Genomic DNA, 21,612 nt, shown 5'->3' on the forward strand with positions numbered 1-21,612 from the left:
CAAATTCAAATCTCCCATTTATGTAAAAAATACTAGAAAAGGTAGTGTCCTCATTTCTACAGAGAAATAGTATATATGAATAATTTCATTCAGGATTTAGGCCCCACCACAGTACAGAGACTGCACTTATCAGAGTTACAAATGACGTGCTCCTATCATCTGATCGCGGCTGCATTTCTCTTCTAATGCTTTTAGATCTTAGTGCTGCCTTCGACACCACAGATCACAACATTCTCTTGAATAGGCTTAAGAATTATGTTGGCATTTGTGGACTTGCATTAGAATGGTTTAGGTCCTATTTAGCAGACCGCTACCACTTTGTCTATGTAAACGAGGAATTGTAAAATCAAACAAAAGTTAAGTATGGAGTGCCACAGGGATCAGTTTTAGGGCCTCTGCTTTTCTCCTTATATATGCTTCCCCTGGGAGATATTATCAGAAATCGTAGAATAAGTTTCCACTGTTATGCCGACAATACCCAACTTTATATTTCTTTGAAACCTGATAAAATTTCACAATTCTCCAAATTAGCAGAGTGTATCAGTGAAATCAAAAACTGGATGGCCAGAAGTTTCCTTCTACTCAATTCCGACAAAACAGAGGTACTAATGATTGGACCAAAAACCTCTAAAAATAAGCCACTAAAATAGAATTTGACTCTTTATGGATGTACTGTTACATTATCTTCTACAGCGAATAACTTAGGTGTTATATTTGATACCAATCTGTCCTTTGAAAATCACATTTCCAATGTTTGTAGAACAGCATTTTTCCACCACAGAAATATTGCTAAGTTACGACACATGCTCTCTGTTCCTAATGCCGAAAAACTAATTCATTGCGTTCATGGCCTCAAGACTAGATTATTGTAATGCATTACTGGGAGGATGTCCAGCAAGTTCAATAAATAACTTCAATTAGTTCAAAATGCAGCAGCCAGAGTGCTGACTAGAACCAAGAAATATGATCATATTAGCCCCATTTTATCATCGTTACATTGGCTACCTGTTAAATTTCATATTCATTTAAAATTTTTGTTAACTACGTACAAAGCTTTCAATGGTCTAGCACCGCAATACTTAAGTGACCATCTACAACGCTATATTCCATCATGTTAATTACGATTGCAAAATTATGGCCTGTTAATAGTTCCTAGAATATCAAAATCCACAAAAGGAGGTAGGTCCTTTCCCTATTTGGCTCCTAAACTATGGAATAGTCTCCATAACACTGTTCAGGTGTCACAGTCTGTCTCCCTCATGTTTCACAAGGACTCTTATTTTGAAGATTTCCCCTGGACTACATTTCCCACACCTGCCACAGTTAATGAGCCAGTGCCTATGCTTGTAGCCTCGACCATCCCAGAGCCGGTGCCTGTAGCCTCGACCGTCCCAGTGCCGACGCCTGTAGCCTCGACCACCTCTGAGCCAGCTCTTGCCATGTTAGTAGACCTGGACTTGCTCCCCACCCTGGTTCCCACCCTGATTACCCTTCCTCCTCCACTGGCTCCATCTTCCCTGGTTCCGCCTCCCAAGGCTCCACTCTTAGAGTCTTCTACGGCTCCGCCCTCTTCCCCAGAGTCTCCTCCTCTAGCGGTTCTGCCTCCGGATCCATTCCCAGCCCTGAAGCCACCCCCCAGGCCCCTGGATCCATTCCTAGCCCTGAAACCACCCCCCAGGCCCCCAGATCCATTCCCAGCCCTGAAGCCACCCCCTATGCCCTCGGATCCATTCCTAGCCCTGAAGCCGCCCCCCAGGTCCCCTGATCGTCCTCCTTGGATCCTTCTTCACCTTCTGCATCACCCTACCCTCCTAATCCATCTTTGGGCACCAGGAGTTGCCCTTTGGGGGGAGGGGGTAATGTCACAGTCTTTCTCCCTCATGTTTCACAAGGACTCTTATTTTGAAGTTTTCCCCCGGACTACATTTCCCATAGTGCACTGCCCCATCACTTCCATCTGTTTCCAATCATCCTCATCTGTCCTCCATTTCGTCATCTGCCTTTGTTTGTATAAATACCCTCCTGTTTTGTTTTAATCCTGTCAGTTCTTGTATTGCAATGTTGTGTAGTTTTGTTGTATCGATTCCTTGTTTTGTTATCTTCCACTCCAGCATCATTTTATTAAATTTTAAGTTACTCCTGTGACTCCTCTCTTCCACTCCTAGTACCCAATGTTACATTAGGATGCAGACACACTCACCGAGTTTAAGTCTAGACTAAAGATTCAACTAATTAGCCAGGCATACACCTAATTTATCCATCAACTCTTAGGCTGCTTTAGTTATGTCTGCCGGAACGAGAACATTTATCATGATCTATAACTCTGCAAAATATGTAATGGCATCTACGCTAATATTATTCTATTTGTATCCCTGTCTCAACCTCGGGATTCCTAACCCGATGCCAGCCAGACATCACTTCAGTCTATTATAATGGACTCTCCAACCATAAGACATGGAATACTTCATATGCCACTGCCTGAACCTTGGACTTAGGATAGACCTCACCAAAATGACCTGCTGGTTGAACTGCGATGCACCTCACTCATCTCTGCCTGCATCACCTTGGACTAATGATAATAATAATAATAATAATAATAATTTAATAATTTTCTTTATTTATCACACATTATACATTTGCACATATACGGTGAAATTCTTCTTTTTCACATATCCCAGCTAGGCTGGGGTCAGAGTGCAGGGTCAGCCATGATACGGCGCCCCTGGAGCAGATAGGGTTAAGGGCCTTGCTCAAGGGCCCAACAGTGGTGGACCACACTCCTGAAATGGAATACATAGACTATCATTTAATTGCCAACAAAAGTCTTTATCAGCCAACTAACAAAGGACAATGCATCTATGTAAACTTCTACAGTTAATCCAGGATGAACTTCAAAGACATTAGTCATTAATCTGACAGTTCTTACAAAATCTTTGTTGAAACACTGGCCCTTTACACTTACTTAATTTACTAAACCATGACTTGCACTGCACATAAATAAGTAATATTGGCATTATATTCGTGCTGTTTAGCCAGAGGGGATCTGGCCCCCATAGTGAGCCTGGTTTCTCCTAAGGTTATTTTTCTCCATTAACCAACATTTAATGGAGTTTTGTGTTCTTTGCCACAGTTGCCTTTGGCTTGCTCAATGGGGTTCTAAATACAATTATTATTTAATTATTTATTTTTATACACAATTTACAATTACACAATTGACTCTAAGACTTTATAGATAGTTCAGTTTCATTTCCTGTTAATGCATGATTTTCTGTAAAGCTGCTTTAAAACGATGTGTGTGTTGTGAAAAGCGCTATACAAATAAAAACGACTTGACTTGACTGCATGTGTTGGTGTGTAGTTGAAAATGGCAAGTGGAAAAAACAAGCCACTGAGAAAGAAGCCCCCTGGATCATTCAAGTCTCCTGTCTGAAAGCTTTTGATTTGCAGTCAATTACAACAGTGATGGTCAAAAAACAGGCACTGTTTGCAGACACTGCTCAACGTGAGTGCCGTATAAGCCTGCTAGTAACACATCGATATATGATTAACCATATACACCGACATCATTCTGGGAAAGAACCTGCGCATACTCCCTTCCTTACTTAAGCAGGCACTCAGTGCTCAGTGACAGACATAATTTATCATTAAGGTATTCGGGATGTTTATTGCGCACGACATCAATAGTGATGTCCAACTTTAGAAAGTTGAGTTTGAAATTAACTTTATGTTGATACATGAAGCATAATAATGCATGTATTATGATAAAAGGTTGATCTTTTATGAGTTATTTTATTATTATTTTTTAAATTATATTTTTTGTTTAGGACCCTAACAAAAATTAACTATGGTTCGACAAATATTGTAGTAACATGACTGCTGTAACCAGAAACCATGGTTGTACTACAGTAATACTGTAGTATCCATATAGTAATCATAGTTTTACTATAGTAATACTGAAACCATGTCTGTAGTAAATATGGTTACGTTTTTAGTTACTATGATTTTACTATACCATGGTTAATCTATGGTTGTAGAAGTAAAACCATGTTTTTTTGTAAGGGCAACCTGTAGAAGTGTTTGTTATCAAATAGAGTATTCTTACTTTGGATTTTGCAGTATTTTTTTCCTGAAAATTGCAAGTATCGAACCGTACAAAAACCGAGATACAAAGTGAACAGTGAGAAATTTGAGCCACTACACCCCTAGTCACCATATCACTGTTTTCTGTACCAAAAACTCTGAACACCAGGAAGTTGGAACCACTATCTGTAGAGGCGCAGACAATCTGTACCAAAAACTCTGAACACCAGGAAGTTGGAACCACTATCTGTAGAGGTGCAGACAATCTTGCCACATATGGTGTACTCTTAATAGATATCTTTAAAGCACTGGCCAGTGCATCACAAGGATGGGAGCACTTCAGTCTTTTCCAGGCAAGTGCAGCAGAATGTCTTTCAAGACTTTCAGTGTTCTGTTACACAAATTAATTATTTTATTCTGGCAGTCCAGCAATCAACTGTGGTTGCAATCCATTCAACTTTTCTCATGGCAGCTGTCGCTTTCTGTATCATGATTTGAGCAGCCTCAGTTATCTTTGAGTGCAGGGGCAGACTGGCCATAGGGAGAGCCGGGACTTTTCCTGGTAGGCCGGCTGCGAAATGGGGCAGAAACAGGTGGCAAGAATCTGAAACGGCTTGCCGCGTTATGCCGAAAGGGCAACGATTGGCTGAAGAGGGCCGCCAAATGGCACCGTGATATGCAGAAAAGGACAGCAACCCAACTCAACAATTTTTGGGCCGGTTTCTATGTAAAATCCAGGGCCGATTTCTCTTCCCAGTCTGCCCCTGTTTCAGAATCAGAATCAGCTTTATTGCCAAGTATGCTTACATATACAAGGAATTTGTCAAGGTGACAGGAGCTTCCAGTGTACAACAAGCAGCAAGACATAGATAATAATAAAAAAAAATAGTTATACACATACGTACATACACACACACAGACACACACATACATACATACACACATACACATACGTAGTGCAATCTAATACAAATCTGTTATCTGTTATGTACAGTGCAGTTCAGAGGAATGAAATGGCAGAGGAGGCTGGATGTGTTGGATAGATATAAAAAAAGACTAAACTGTGTATTGCACATAGTTATTGCTCAATGGGGCAATTTAACTGTTGATGAGATGGATAGCCTGAGGGAAAAAAACTGTTCCTGTGCCTGATGGTTCTGGTGCTAAGAACTCTGAAGCGTCGGCCAGCAGGCAACAGTTCAAAAAGGTAGTGGGCAGGGTGAGTGAGGTCCAGAGTGATTTTTCCAGCCTTTTTCCTCACTCTGGAAGTGTATAGTTCTTGAAGGGGGGGCAGGGGACAACCAATAATCCTCTCACCAGTCCGAATTGTCCTTTGTAGTCTTCTGATGTCTGATTTCGTAGCTGAACCAAACCAGACAGTTATTGAAGTGCAGAGGACAGACTCAATGACTGCTGAGTAGAACTGTATCAGCAGCGCCTGTGGCAGGTTGAACTTCCTCAGCTGGCGAAGGAAGTACAACCTCTGCTGGGCCTTCTTCACAATGGAGTCAATGTGTGTCTCCCACTTCAGGTCCTGTGAGATGGTAGTGCCCAGGAACCTGAATGACTCCACTGCTGCCACAGTGCTGTTTAGAATGATGAGGGGGGTCAGTGTTGGGGTGTTCCTCCTAAAGTCCACAATCATCTCCACCGTTTTGAGCATGTTCAGCTCAAGGTTGTTTTGACTGCACCAGACAGCCAGCTGTTCAACCTCCCTTCTGTATGCAGACTCATCATCATCTCGGATGAGCCCGATGACAGTGGTGTCGTCTGCAAACTTCAGGAGCTTGACAGAGGGGTCCTTGGTGATGCAGTCATTGGTGTAGAGGGAGAAGTGTAGAGGGGAGAGCACACATCCCTGGGGGGCACAAGTGCTGATTGTACAGGTGCTGGAAGTGAGTTTCCCCTGTCTCACAAGCTGCTGCCTGTCCATCAGAAAGCTGGTAATCCACTGACAGATAGACATGGGAACAGAGAGTTAGTGTAATTTATTCTGGAGTATAGCTGGGATGATGGTGTTGAAAGCCGAACTGAAGTCATAAAAAAAGGATTCTTGCATATGTCCCTGGTCTGTCCAGATGTTGCAGGATATGATGCAATCCCATGTTGACTGCATCATCCACAGACCTGTTTGCTCGATAAGCATATTGAAGGGGATCTAGAAAGGGTCCAGTGATGTTCTTCAGGTGGGCGAACATCAGTCTCTCAAATGATTTCATGACCACAGACATCAGGGCGACAGGTCTGTAGTCATTAAGTCCTGTGATTTTTGGTTTCTTTGGGACAGGGATAATGATTGAGCATTTGAAGCAGCATGGGACTTCACACTGCTCCAGTGATCTATTGAAGATCTGTGTGAAGATGGGGGCCAGCTGGTTAGCACAGGATCGAAGACACGCTGGTGAGACACCATCTGGGCCTGAAGCTTTCCTCGTCTTTTGTTTCCGAAAGACACGGCTCACATCATCTTCACAGATCTTAAGTGCAGGATGAGTAGCAGGAGGGGGGAGGAGGGGGGTTGCAGGAGAAGTTGGTGTATGTGTGAAGTGAAGGTCAGAGTGGGTGTGGGGTGTGAGATTGGGCCTTTCAAATCTGCAGTAGAACACATTCAGGTTGTCAGCCAGTTGTTGGTCCACCACAGGGTTGGGGGTAGGAGTCCTGTAATTTGTGAGTTGTTTCATGCCACTCCACAATGATGCAGGGTCATTAGCTGAAAACTTGTTTTTCAGCTTCTCAGAGTGTCTTCTTTTAGTCACTCTGATTTCCTTGTTCAGTGTGTTCCTGGCCTGATTGTTCAAGACTTTATCCCCACCCCTGTAAGCATCCTCTTTGGCCTGACGAAGCTGCCTGAGCTCTGCGGTAAACCATGGTTTGTCGTTGTTGAACTATAAATATGTCCTACTAGGAATGCACATATCCTCATAGAAACTGATATATGATGTAACAGTATCTGTGAGCTTGTCCAGTTCTGTGGCTGCAACCTCAAAAACACTTCAATCCGTGCAATCGAAGGAGGCTTGTAGTTCCCGCTCTGCTTCATTGGTCCATCTCTTTACAGTCCTTACTACTGGCTTGGTTGATTTTAATTTCTGAAGAAGATGAACCAGACAGAGATCAGAGAGTCCCAAAGCTGCTCTAGGGACAGAGCGATATGCATCCTTTATTGTTGTGTAGCAATGATCCAGTATGTTCCTGTCTCTGGTGGGGCATGTAATGTGCTGTTTGTATTTGGGCAGTTCACGTGTGAGATTTGCTTTGTTAAAATCCCCAAGAATAATAATAACTGAGTCCGGGTAATGTTGTTCCGTGTATGTGATTTGATCAGCCAGCTGTTGCAGCGCCGCATTCAAACACACGTTTGGCGCGATATACACACCCACCAGAATAAAGGAGGAAAAATCCTGCGGCGAGTAGAAAGGCTTACAGTTAATAAATAGCGCTTCCAAATTAGGACAGCACATCCTCTTTAACATTGTTACACCTGTACACCAACTTTCATTGATGTAAAAGCATGTTCCACCGCCTCTCGTTTTCCCCGTTAACTTTGCGATGCGATCCGCTCTGAACAGCTGGAAGCCCAGCAGATATAACACGCTGTCCGTGATGGCTTCACTCAGCCAGGTTTCTGTGAAGCACAAGGCAGCAGAGTTTGAAAAGTCCATGTTTGTGCGGGAGAGGAGATGGAGTCGTCCATTATGTTAGGAAGAGAGCAGAGATTCGCAAGATGAATGCTCGGCAGCATTGTTCGAAAGCCCCACCGACGGAGTTTGACCAGCACACCGGCTCGTCTTCCTCGCCTGCATCTCCTGAACAACAAAGCCGCGCCTCCAACTAAAATGTCTAGCAAAACATCTGAATATTCAAAAACCGGGAAAAGACTGTCTGGTATAAGCTGTCGAACTGACTGGAAAAAGATTACTAAACACAGGACAAACAATCAAAAACAACAAAACAATAGGAGCGCTCCACACCAAGGCGGCCATCCGCAGCGCCATCATGATGTGTATATCATGTTTGAGTGTAAAGCAGGCCTCATACAGAAGTGCCAGGCTGCTGTGTACTAATCATCTCTTTAAATGAGGGCAGATCAACAATGCTAGAAGAGTAAAGTCCTTGAACTATGTACTTCAATATAACTTTGTTCACAGTGACTTGAGACACATGTTTGACTGGGAAGTCAGAATCCACTTATCAGATGCTTGTGGCTGGTGTGAATGTATGTATCAATCTTTCTCTTCTGCACCACAGATGTCAATTTGGAGTAGTTTTTAAGGGCATGTGGGTGAATTCTCTGCAAAAATAAATAAATAAATAGTGCTGAATGTTACTCAATATTTAAAACACCACTTCATCAATAAACAGGAGCCATTTACAATGGATTTATCATTTTAAATAGCTTAAATACTCAATACTTTTGGAGATGCATACAATTTAAAAGTAGCCATCAAAATATGCAATTTTCTATCAATTCCCACCAATGAAACACATTACTGTAAGGGTGAAAGACTGGACTGATTTGATTGTCATTCTTAGTGCCGTGGGCAGTCACTGCTCCCCTATTAAATACTTTTAAAAATTCACAAAAAAGTCACATTGACTTCTACAGAAAAATATACCACACCTCTTAAACCTCAAAGCTCATTGTAGGCCTGTCTTGAAAGGTTTACATGTTATCACTAAAAATTACTTTCTTTAAGGAGATTGGTAATGGAATTTTGAAGGGGATTTTTACTTCCGGAAACATATTGTTGCACTGTATTGTTCAGATAAATAACAGAAAATCAGTCTTAATTAATCAATGCCAAAATGGATGAAAATAACTAAAAGACTTTCGGATGACATTAGCAGTAAAAAATTAAAAAGCAACTTACCTCAACATGTGATAAGCTCTGATGGTGAACTTTTGAAGGCAGAAATTTCCTTGGTGAGTGGGAGACAAAGGAAGCAATTCATCTTGAATGAATCCTTATTAAACATAGGCGTTACTAGACCCTTTTTAGGAGGGCTTCAGCCCCTCTAAAATTCATCTCAGCCCCCCTAAAAATATGTGACTTTGCAATCAGCTAATAAGTGTTTTAAACAGCTGCAGCCGCAATGGTTTGAATCGCGAGGCGCTTTGGTGCCTTTTCCCACCTGTAAAGACTGACTGTTGTGTGAGCCAATACCATTGGAGTGTGGGCTGTGAAGAAGCATATCATTTGTTTGACCCACTGAAAGAATACGACCCATTTCCTAATTCGATTCATGAACGAGTGACGTTATTATGACCGATTGACAGAGAGGAGGCATGTCGCTCATTTAGTTCGGTAATCTCGTTTAAAAAGGAGAGAAAGCGACTGCATTAATTAAGAGTAAAAGGGACTAATGACATTACAATGACTACAGGACATAATTAAAACCTGTAATTACTTTTAGGCTATGTCATCTTTTTTGCATATTCCTTGATGGTCATGCAGAGCAGTTCACAAAATGATAATGTTTGTTGTCATTTGAAGGGAAAATGCTTGTGATATTTAAACACTGCTAAAGTCTCTTAGTAGACATGCTGATTTAAATAAAGGATAATTAGACTTGTATTGGTCTCTGTGCTTTATCAATGGTTTAATTACTCAAAACATATGAAAGACATGGCGTAAAAGTGTGATTTACATAAATGGTTACCTGAACGAATAAGTAAACAATTCTGAAATAATCTTATATATAAATATATATATATATATATATATATCAATTTCTGGGAGTAGGCAAGGGAGGCAGTGTCTCCTCAAAAATTTGGGTGAGAAAAATTAACGACTGTACATAAATAAAACAAATAAAATATTGCAAAATGTGAGCTCAAATAATGTCATAATTCTAAAGTCACTCTGTCAAACAGCGACACCAGCAGATAAAGTTTCAGAGTGAGGCAGTGTCTCTCAATCCTCCCTTCAGCTCATTGCAATATCATTGAGCTCCTCAATGTGGCATGAATGTGAGGTAGGTAACTGCCGAATATAGAAGAAAAGTCACGTGAGGGGAGACACTGGCTCAGATTAGCGCTGATTTGTCTAATACGCTGTCAATCAGTCCATGCGATAAACCCTGCTCCTCATGCTCATCCACGCAGATGGAAGTGGAGAAAATATTTGCACTGAAAACAACTAACCGACACATATTTGTGTGTAGGCCTACTTTTTTTTATATCATATGTTGTGATAAATCAGATTTCAGATTTCTATGGGTTTGTATATATATATATATATATATATATATATATATATATATATATATATATATATATATATATATACTTCATAATTCCTTTATTTTACCAGGGTTATTCTATTGAAAATAAAAAATATTTTCGGAGTGATAGTCTCTTTTGAACGAATTCAAAAGTCTCAAATCATGAGTTAATGACATACAGAGAAACATCATCTGGAGTTAATTCACTCCACCAAAGATCGACCAAGCTAAATGTGATATTTATTGTAATAATATTTTTTGTGGTGTTTGGTATAAGTTTAATCTACAGTAGTTGCAAATTTATTGATTTTCTATAATAAACATTAATAAACATTTTTTAAATGTAAAATAAAAAATGTATTATTTGAATGGTTCTTTAAGCGTTATACCATGTTGTGGCCAATTACCTTATACGTTAAATGGATTAACATAGATGACATAGCGCCGACCAAAACAATACGGATCTACCCCAACCAGAAACCATGGATTAATAGCGATGTTCGTGCGGCACTTAATGCGGGGAACTCTGCTTTTAATTCCGGGAATGCAGAGGAGCATAAACAAACCAGTTATGCCCTCCGCAAAACTATCAGAGCAGCCAAATGCCAGTACAGGGACAAGATTGAAGGACAGTTCAACACCACTGAATCTAGAACCATGTGGCAGGGAATTAATATCATCACGGACTTCAAAGGGAATAAAAACTCCACCGTGATCACTGCTGCCTCTCTCCCGGATGAGCTTAATACTTTTTATGCCCGTTTTGAGGGAAATAACACCGCCCTTGCGGAGAGAGCTCTCGCGGCCAAAGCTACAGAGGTTAGTTCACTCTCTGTCTCTGTCACGGATGTAACCCAATCCTTCCGACAGGTGAATATCCGTAAAGCCACAGGTCCAGTCCGCATCATCAGAGCGTGCGTGAACTGACTGGCTGGTGTTTTTATGGACATTTTCAACCTTTCCCTCTCCTTCTCTGTGGTCCCCACGTGCTTTAAAACATCCACCATTGTGCCTGTACCAAAGAAATCCAAAATCACTTGATTAAGTGACTGGCGTCCTGTTGCTCTAACCCACATCATCAGCAAATGCTTTGAGAGACTAATCAGAGATTACATCTGCTCTGTTCTGCCTGCCTCACTGGACCCACTGCAGTTTGCTTTCCACAACAACCGCTCCACTGATGATGCCATTGCATCTACACTACACACTGGTGGTGTTCTCACCTGGAAAAAAGGAACACATATGTGAGAATGCTGTTTGTAGACTACAGCTCAGCATTCAACACCATAGTGCCCTCCAAGCTTGATTTGAAACTCCGGGCTCTGGGCTTAAACTGCTCGCTGTGCAGCTGGATCCTGGACTTCTTGTAAGGTAGACGCCAAGTGGTTACAATGGGCAGTAACATCTCCTCATCACTGACCCTCAACACTGGAGCCCCGCAGGGCTATGTTCTCATCCCACTCCTGTATTCCCTGTACACACATGTCTGTGTGTCAACACTGCTCCAGTGCCATCATTAAGTTTGTTGATGATACGACGGTGGTAGGTCTGATCACTGACAATGATGAAACAGCATACAAAGAGGAGCACAACCTCTCTCTCAATGTCAGTAAGACCAAGGAGCTTGTGGTGGACTTCAGGAGAAAAGACAGAGAACACAGCCCCATCACCATCAATGGAGCACCGGTGGAGAGGGTCAGCAGCTTCAAGTTCTTCGGTGTCCACATCACTGAGGAACTCACATGGTCCGTCCACACTGAGGCTGTTGTGAAGAAGGCTCACCAGTGCCTCTTCTTCCTGAGATGACTGAAGAAGTTTGGAATGAACCACCACATCCTCACACGGTTCTACACCAGCACTGTAGAGAGTATCCTGACAGGCTGCATCACCACCTGGTACGGCAACAGCACCACCCTCAACTGCAAAGCCCTGCAAAGGGTGGTGTGAACTGCCAGACATATCATCGGAGGTGAGCTTCCCTCCCTCCAGCACATCTATACCAGGCGGTGTGTGAAAAAAGCTCAGAGGATCATCAGAGACTCGAGCCACCCGAGCCATGGGCTGCTCTCACTGCTACCATCAGGCAGGCGGTCTCGCAGCATCAGGACCCGCACCAGCCGACTTCATGACTGCTTCTTCCCCCAAGCAATCAGACTTTTGAACTCTTGATCGCTCATGATACATATATCAGCACTGCACTTTATTAGCCTCAGACTGGACTCACATTTTATACTTCTCTTAATAACACACTGGCAACTGACTATCAACTGACAGCCTGAATGTCAATACAGCACAATACAACCTACTGTATATTTTATATATACTTTTTTATTGTATACTGTGTATTCTATATTGTGTGTAAGTGTATTCTTTATTGTGTTTATTGTATACTGTACATTGTATATTATTAGTTGTATATTGTGTTGTGTATAATTATGTGTACATTAGATATGTAAATTGTGTTGTGTAAATCTGATGTTTATTGTAAATTGGTATATGTCTCACCACTGTCATGACTGCTATGTTGCTCGGAACTGCACCAAAGACTTTCACCCACTGTTGCACTTGTGTATATGGTTGAGTGAAAATAAAGTGATTTGATTTGATTGATTTGATTTTATTGGCAAAATAAATAATATTTTGACTAGTTTATTAAACTGCCCTTTCAATGTTTCGAATGTCATATGTCATATTTTCCCCCTGGTGGCATTTGTAATGAACTGTCAATTTGCAGTCCAGTCAGACTAAAGAAAACGGTCTGCAAAAATGTAACAAGTACTTTTAAATTCTAAATTTAATTGTAAGTACTATTTTTTTTTCTTTGGAAATGTGATTAAGTACAAGTAAGTACAAGTATTCAATTTAAATTACACTTGAGTAAAATACAAATTCCCCCCAAAAATACTTACGTGTTGTAATGAAGTATAATTACTTTACACCTATGGAGGTTTTGTGTTAAGGGGTAAACTTTAGATAAATCATCAGAATGCTCTTCCAAAACACAGCTGTTTCTCTTTCTTCATTATACAAAACAGTCTTATGTTATAGGCCATTTCAAGGATGTAAACAATAACAAAGGAATTAGAACGGAACTATTCCTGAAGCACTTCCGATATATTACCTGATCCTTTAAATAATGTTCTGAGTACATATTTTCCTCAAATAACATAAAATGTTTACCTTAAGTGTCTTATGCTGACGTGTTGTTGATACTGAGCATCTATGTGAGAAAGGCGACGAAATTGTATCATAGTTTAGATGCTCACAACTGAGCATCTAAACTCAGGGTATATTGGATTGCTCCTGTTATAATCAGTGAAGCCATTCAGTGAAGCTCTCTGTGTGACCTGCGGACAAGGGAAGGATTTATTTTTTTGTGTTCCTAATTTGTAAGTTGTTTAGGATAAAAGCGTCTGCTTAATTAATAAATGTGATAGTAGTAAATGACTTGTGCAGCTTCATTCATTATAATTGTAGCAATCTATAGTCACTTTTAGAGCTCTATCTATCAAAATTACAATAAGTTGGCATACATTTTGTTCACCTACTAAAGATAAGACGTGTGGTACAGCTGTTATTACTGCACATATCAAGCCGTCTTGCTTCACTGAAGCTGTTCATGCGTCCATTTGTCATTGCTTTTTCGGAGATCTAAACTCTTTAATTTCCGTTAGTTCCAGGCATCCAGGGAGCATCCAGTCACCGATGAGCATGATCCACATTTTAATAATGATATTTTATATTTTATGATCTTACAACATGACTATCATGATTGTTCTCCCTTCAAAGTACCCTACGGAGAGTGATTTATCCCATTTGGAATGCAGTCTGAGTTCGACAACTAGCAGGAAATGTTCAAGGAACAAAAAGATGTCATTTCCTTAAACCGTCTTGAAATGGTTTATACGAGCCAACTCATATGATTTTTTAAAGTTTTTACTATTTCACACAACTCTTATGAGAGCAGGTTGCAAAACCCCTTCAACTGTCGGTTATTCAGCATTTTAATAAACCAAGCAAAACTGTAACTGCCAGAAATGTGTGCACAGTTGGTGGCATATTTTGTGATTTATCTGAACAGAGAGCAGACAGCGGAGCACTCGTATGTATTCAGAGTCGAGCCATCTGGTGCTGCTCTCAAATATGCCACCTTGACCAGCATCCGCAACTGACAAGTGTGAATTACTTTTATGAAAAAGTTTTACTGTTAAGTTTACACATGCTAATTTTTAATCTAAGATGCCCAGTTTAACCATTATTTTTTTATTTATTTTTTTTTTCTCTCTCTTGAGGATGAGAAACATCCTAGACAAAGTTTGAACTTAAAAGGAACATAACCATGTACTCCATTAAGTCTCCAGAGTAATGAATAAGCAAACTGCTTTGAGCAATAACATTTTCCCTCTGTGTATCCACATTTTTCCTGAAGGCGGAAGTGTTCTACAATTCGCAAGTTTTCGATTTCCGGTCTCCAGTGTTTTCACTCGCATCTTGTTTATTCTTAGTGGGTAATGTGATGTTTAGAGTATTACATTTGTAAAAATTACCAAAAAACCTGTGGCTGAATAGTGCTGATACATCATAGAGACGAGATGACCATTTTTGTATTAACAGATCCTCACCTGAGTGTGTAGATGTCATGAAGCGATGGTCAGAGGTGAGTTACATTGATATCATTAACTACAATGTAAAAATTGCCAGGATTTTACAAGGTTAACAGTAAATTCTTACAGTAAAATATTGTTTTCAGTATTTTACTGTAAAATCAATGCAGGCTATGTCATTCTCTTTCACAACACAACAAATTACTTTGAAAAAAGAAAGTAGAATATCGCACTGAATTGTGGGAAAATGGTGTTTCATTTGAAGTCACCATTATGGTGTATAGTGTTCCCTTTGGATGGGAACTTGTCTTGTTTATTTTTTAATTAATTTTCTCCCAGTTAGTGCAGTTGTGTTTAAGATCACAAGTTATTGTGCTGTGATATATGGAGAAAATTAGACAATTTAGTCGTTGACTGTATGTCGGACCATGATGTGTAGTCTACACTATATGATAAATTTGAAAGTAAAGAAATATTATCAGTTTAAATGAACATTGAGGGAGGGATGATTGCAGTGCTAGTCTGTGATATGATTCATATTTCTTTAATGAACTTTTAGAAAAATAAAATAGTCGACCAAGCATGCACAGATATTATTAAAACTGAGCATACAAAGCTCAACTATGGTGACAATTAACAAACACTGTAGATAAAAGAAAAAATACAGAAGATCACTGTGATTCTACAACACAGCACTACTACATTACAGTCATTTCATGGCCCTGTTCAACACTCAAGATGGCGCCACGGATGGCAGCCTCGGTGTGGAGCTCTCCAATTCTTTTGTTGGTTTTGTTTGTTTGTTCTGTGTTTGGTCATTTTTTTTCCAATCAGTTTTACCAGGAACGAACAGCTGAACATTCGGCAGAACATTTTTTCCCGGTTTTTGACTATTCGAACATTTTCCTGGACATTTTAGTTGGAGGCACAGCTGTGTTGTTCAAGCGCGCTATGAGACGCGAGGGAAGCAAGCCGGCACGCTGGCCAAGCTCCGTCATCGTGAACAGGGCTGCCAAGTATTCATCTAGCGAATTTCTGTTCTCTTGCAAACAAAACGGACGAACTACATCTCCTCACCCATACAAACAAGGACTTTTCAAACTCTGCTGCCTTGTGCTTCACAGAAACCTGGCTGAGTGAAGCCATTCCGGACAGCGCATTACATCTGCCGGGCTTTCAGCTGTTCAGAGCGGATCGCACTGCGGAATTAACGGGTAAAACGAGAGGCAGTGTAACATGCTTTTACATCAATTAAAGTCGGTGTACAGATGTAACAACATTAAAGAAGATGTGCTGTCCTAATTTGGAAGCACTCTTTATCAACTGTAAGCCATTCTACTTGCCACTTGTGTTTTTCTTGTTTATTCTGGTGAGTGTTTATATTCCCCTACAAGTGTGTGTGAGTGCAGCGCTGCAACAGCTGGCTGATCAGATCACAGACACGGAACAACAATACCTAGGCTCAGTTATTATTATTCTCTGTGATTTTAACAGAGCCAACCTCACTTATGAACTGCAAAAATACAGACAGCACATTACATGCCCCACCAGAGACAGAAATATTCTGGATCACTGCTACACAACATTAAAGGATGCATATCACTCTGTCCCTAGAGAAGCTTTGTGACTCTCTGATCACTGTCTGGTCTATCTTCTTCTGACCTACAGGCAGAAACTTAAATCAGCTAAACCTGTTGTAAAGACTATAAAAGGATGGACAAATGAAGCAGAGCTGGAACTACAAGCCTGCTTTGACTGCACTGATTGGCGTGTTTTTGAAGCTGCAGACACCAATCTGGACGAGCTCACAGATATTGTGACATTATATATCAGTTTCTGTGAGGATATGTGCATTCCTACTAGGACGTATTTAACTTTCAACAATGACAAACCATGGTTTACAGCAAAACTCAGGCAGCTTCATCAGGATGCTTACAGAAGTGGGGATAAAATCTTGTACAATCAGGCCAGAAACACACTGACAAAAGAGACAAGAGTGGCTAAAAGAAGCTACTCTGAGAAGCTTAAAAACAAGTTTTCAGCTAACGACCCTGCATCAGTGTGGAGAGGCCTGAAAGACATTACTAACTACAAGACACCATCCCCCAACACTGTAGGGAATCAACAACTGGCTGATAACCTGAATGTGTTTTACTATAGATTTGGAAATCTCAGTCTCACACCCCACACCCGCTTTGACCTTCACTTCACACAAACATCAACACCTCCAGCAACCACCCTCCTCCCCCCTCCTGCTACTCAACCTGTACTTAAGATCTGTGTAGAGGATGTGTGCCGGGTATTCTGGAAACAAAAGACAAGGAAAGCACAGGGCCCAGATGGTGTTTCACCCACTTGTCTAAAATCCTGTGCTGACCAGCTGGCCCCCATCTTCACACAGATCTTAAACAGATCACTGGAGCAGTGTGAAGTTCCCTGAATGCTCCACCATCATCCCTGTACCAAAGAAACCCAAAATCACAGGACTTAGTGACTACAGACCCATCGCTCTGACACCTGTGGTCATGAAGACATTTGAGAGACTAGTGTTGGCCCACCTGAAGGACATCACTGGACCCTTTCTGGATCCCCTTCAATTTGCTTATTGAGCAAACAGGTCTGTGGATGATGCAGTCAACATGGGATTGCATCATATCCTGGAACATCTGGACAGACCAGTGACATATGCAAGGAACCTTTTTGTGGACTGCAGTTTGGCTTTCAACACCATTATCCCAGCTATTCTCCAGACTAAATTAAACCAACTCTCTGTTCCCACCTTTATCTGTCAGTGGATCACCAGCTTTCTGACAGACAGGCAGCAGTTAGTGAGACTGGGGAAATTCACTTCCAGCACCTGTACGCCCAGCACTGGTGCCCCCAAGTGATGTGTGCTCTCCCCACTACTCTTCTCCCTGTACACAAATGACTGCACTGCCAAGGACCCCTCTGTCAAGCTCCTGAAATTTGCAGACAACACTACTGTCATCAGCCTCATCCAGGATGACGATGAGTCTGCATACAGAAGGGAAGTTGAACAGCTGGCTGTTTGGTGCAGTCAAAACAACCTGGAGCTGAACATGCTCTAAAAAGTGGAGATGATAGTGGACTGTAGGAGGAACACAACCACATTTGCCCCCACTCACCATTCTGAACAGCACTGTGGCAGCAGTGGAGTCATTCAGGTTCCTGGGCTCTACTATCTCGCAAGACCTGAAGTGGGAGACCCACATTGACTCCATTGTGAAAAAGGCCCAGCAGAAGTTGTACTTCCTTTGCCAGTTGAGGAAGTTCAAACTGCCACAGGCGCTGCTGATACAGTTCTACTCAGCAGTCATTGAGTCTGTACTCTGAACTTCAATAACTGTCTGGTTTGGTTCAGCTATGAAATCAGACATCAAAAGACTACAAAGGACAGTTCAGACTGCTGAGCGGATTATTGGTTGCCCCCTGCCCTCCCTTCAAGAACTGTACACATCCAGAGTGAGGTAAAGGGCTGGAAAAATCACTCTGGACCTCTCTCACCCAGCCCACTACCTTTTTTAACTGTTGCCTTCTGGCCGGCGCTACAGAGCTCTGAGCACCAGAACCATCAGGCAGAAGAACAGTTTTGAACAGTTAAAACTGCCCCATTGAGCAATAATTATGTGCAATACACAGCTTAGTCTGTTTATATTTATCCAACATATCCTACCTCTTCTGCCATTACATTCCCTCGCACTATCTGAATATTACATATTTGTATTTTTACATACATATATATATATATATATATATATATATATATATATATATATAGCTTCCAGTGCACAAACAATACAACAACAAGTGTATATATATATATATATATATATATATATATATATAAATTCAAAGTAATCAATCCACAGTTTTCCTGAGCAACCACTGGGTGGCGCCATGATGATTCTAATTGCCTGTTCTCTGTATCTGGTCTTGAGAAGCAATGTAAAAACTACAGAAAATAGCAATGCAGACAGAGAACAACAACCATTTAAGTGTTATTTGGAGTAAAAATGTATTTCAGGCTCAACTTGTGCAGTCATAACAACTCAAAGTACTCTGTAAAAAAATTTAGTGTGAGTTTACAGTAAATTCCTGGCTACTAGTTGCATGACTTTCCCAGTATATTTTACAGTAGTATTTCGACAATTTATTAAAATTAAAAGACAACAGTATACTGACTTCACAGTGAACAGAATCAGAATGAGCTTTATTGCCAAATATGCTTACACATACAAGGAATTTGTCTTGGTGACAGAAGCTTCCAGTGCACAAACAATACAACAACTGTATATATATATATATACACATATACTTGTTGTATATATCCAAAGGATTGGTTACTTTGAATGTAGCTTATTATCTTAACCTCTGCAGGGCAAATTAATATCATTCATCTGCAGATCAAGACATCTTTCACAAGTGCCAACTCCCTTCCTGTACAGGTCTAACGGATGTGTGTGTGTGTGTGTGTGTGTGTGTGTGTGTGTGTGTGTGTGTGTGTGTGTGTGTGTGTGTGTGTGTGTGCAAGTTTAACCTCCATTGTGGGGACCAAACGTCCCCACAAGGATAGTAAAACCTGAGATCACCTACATTGTGGGGACCAGCCATCGGTCCCCATGTGGGAAATAGCTTAGTAAACATACTAAACGATGTTATTTTGAAAATGTAAAAATGCAAAAAGGTTTCTGTGAGGGTTAGGTTTAGGGGTAGGGTTAGGGGTTAGAAATTATCGTTAGATCCGTATAAAATCCATATAAGTCTATGGAAAGTCCCCACGATGATATAAAACAAAACGTGTGTGTGTGTGTGTGTGTGTGTGTGTGTGTGTGTTTGTGTGTGTGTGTGTTTGTGTGTGTGTGTGTGTGTGTGTGTGTGTAGGTGTTCACTTTGGGCCTTAGTCAGAGAAGCGCCTTGTGTAATTTTTGACGTCACTAGAATGAAAACAAGGCTGAGGGAAAGTACAGTCTGTTCAAATTGGTGTTGGTTGTTCAGCTGATGAAACATTGAAAATACATCTTTCAAATTTTTGTCGACAAAAAGTTATGGAACTTGTGAAATTGAGTTTTAGGACCTTTATACAGTGCATGCACAGTGTCAGTCCTTCACATTCTGCTGAACATCTCCATTTGTGTTCCACTTTAACACATATTTCACTTGAATTACAGTATTCTCATGTTCATCAGAGCATTGATGTGTCATGTAAGACCGGGTGTGCTGGTTAAAACAGAAAGGAAATGGAGGAACTGTGTTTTCACAAGTACACTTACACTGCTCATTTTATCATTTTCTTTCTTTGGACTAATTTTATTTCTCACTGTGAGACAACTGTGTTGCAACCAAACCACTGAGATAAATTCAGTTTAGTTCTCCAAATTATTAGAACTCACTATATTCATTTTCTTCTCCCACCTATGATGATACACTGATGATATGGCATTGTTCTGAAGCTTTTTGACTTTTAATTCATGAAAATTTGTATAGCAATCCTGCATTATGTTTCATCATCAGATAAATAGAACAGCAATTAAGAATTGCAACAACACAATACAAACTACAATAATCATCTACATTACAATAATCAATATTCAACAATAATTTACTCTACAACAAATTCATGCAAGCATGAGATAATATATATATATATATATGCCGCAAATTTGCTACAAGTTTGATGTCAAGAAATTATAAATGAAGAATAAATGACCACAAGTTTCATTGTGCGATGCAGTTTTTCGTACCTGTCGGGCTGAGCTGCAGTCTGCATGTATCTGGTGCTTTCCAGTCGAGTGTGTTTCTCATGCGACTCAAACAGCCACTGCATGTAGGAAAGGAGGAAGTTATCTGCATGTGGCATGCCCTGTGATTTGACAAGTTATTGTCGATTACTGCAGTCACACTAACAAGCCATTGCATGAAAGTGAAACTGTTTCTTTATATGTGTTAGATAAACATCATGAATAATTCCTGTCTGTTAGTTTAGTCACAGTGACAACACGTGATGTTGATTAAAAATGACCTCACAAACTTTAGCATAAAAAATACTGACATGATGCTGTTTAACCAAATTACTAATCTAAATCTACAGTAAACTTCATCTAAAACTACTGATAAAACAGATTATTTTGGATATAAATTCATTTTTAATTAATTACCTATTTTAAAACTAATTTATATCACTGTTGCTACAGTATGTTCACAGCTTGCAGGTCTAGCTAAAACAATTTGTACCATGTGACCAAACCAAAGAGAAACTGTCATAGATACAGAGAGATATTTCCAACATGTGTTATGATATTGAAGATTTGTATCTTGCCTCCTGCTAGCACAAGATCTCTGTCAGTAAGCAACTGTGCAAAGGAAAAGTAGCCAATGTAAAGTTATGAAGTGTTTGTTCTTATAAATGCTGGCTTTGCATTCTTGTTTAACCCTTAAATGCATACCTCGGGTCTTTAGAGACCCGGGACCTCATTCAACCCCCTGTACCTCATCCATTTTTTGGAGTTGTGCCCACACCTCTTTAGTATTCCTCAATTTATATTTTTTATAATGATTTCATATCTATTTAAATTTACTATCACAGGATATACACTACCGGTCAAAAGTTTTGAAACACATTTTAGAATAATAGTAAAGTCATCAAAACTATGGAATAACATAAATGGAACTATGGGAATTATGT

At 40.4% G+C, this 21,612-nt stretch overlaps 1 protein-coding gene across 5 annotated transcripts in view; it reads right to left on the reverse strand.

Annotated features, from left to right (window-relative positions):
* The window catches only part of p2ry10 (P2Y receptor family member 10), an 84,312-nt gene extending 63,487 nt beyond the window's left edge, over positions 1 to 20,825 (reverse strand). For all 5 annotated transcript variants that reach the window (XM_051658597.1, XM_051658596.1, XM_051658595.1 and 2 more), the window contains exon 1: positions 20,672 to 20,825. The gene's annotated coding sequence lies outside the window, so the exon portion shown is untranslated. The remainder of the gene's footprint in view (positions 1 to 20,671) is intronic.
* Positions 20,826 to 21,612: the final 787 nt, after the last annotated feature.

This window comes from Myxocyprinus asiaticus, chromosome 27, assembly GCF_019703515.2.
Source record: "Myxocyprinus asiaticus isolate MX2 ecotype Aquarium Trade chromosome 27, UBuf_Myxa_2, whole genome shotgun sequence".
Classification (NCBI taxonomy): Eukaryota; Metazoa; Chordata; class Actinopteri; order Cypriniformes; family Catostomidae; genus Myxocyprinus; species Myxocyprinus asiaticus.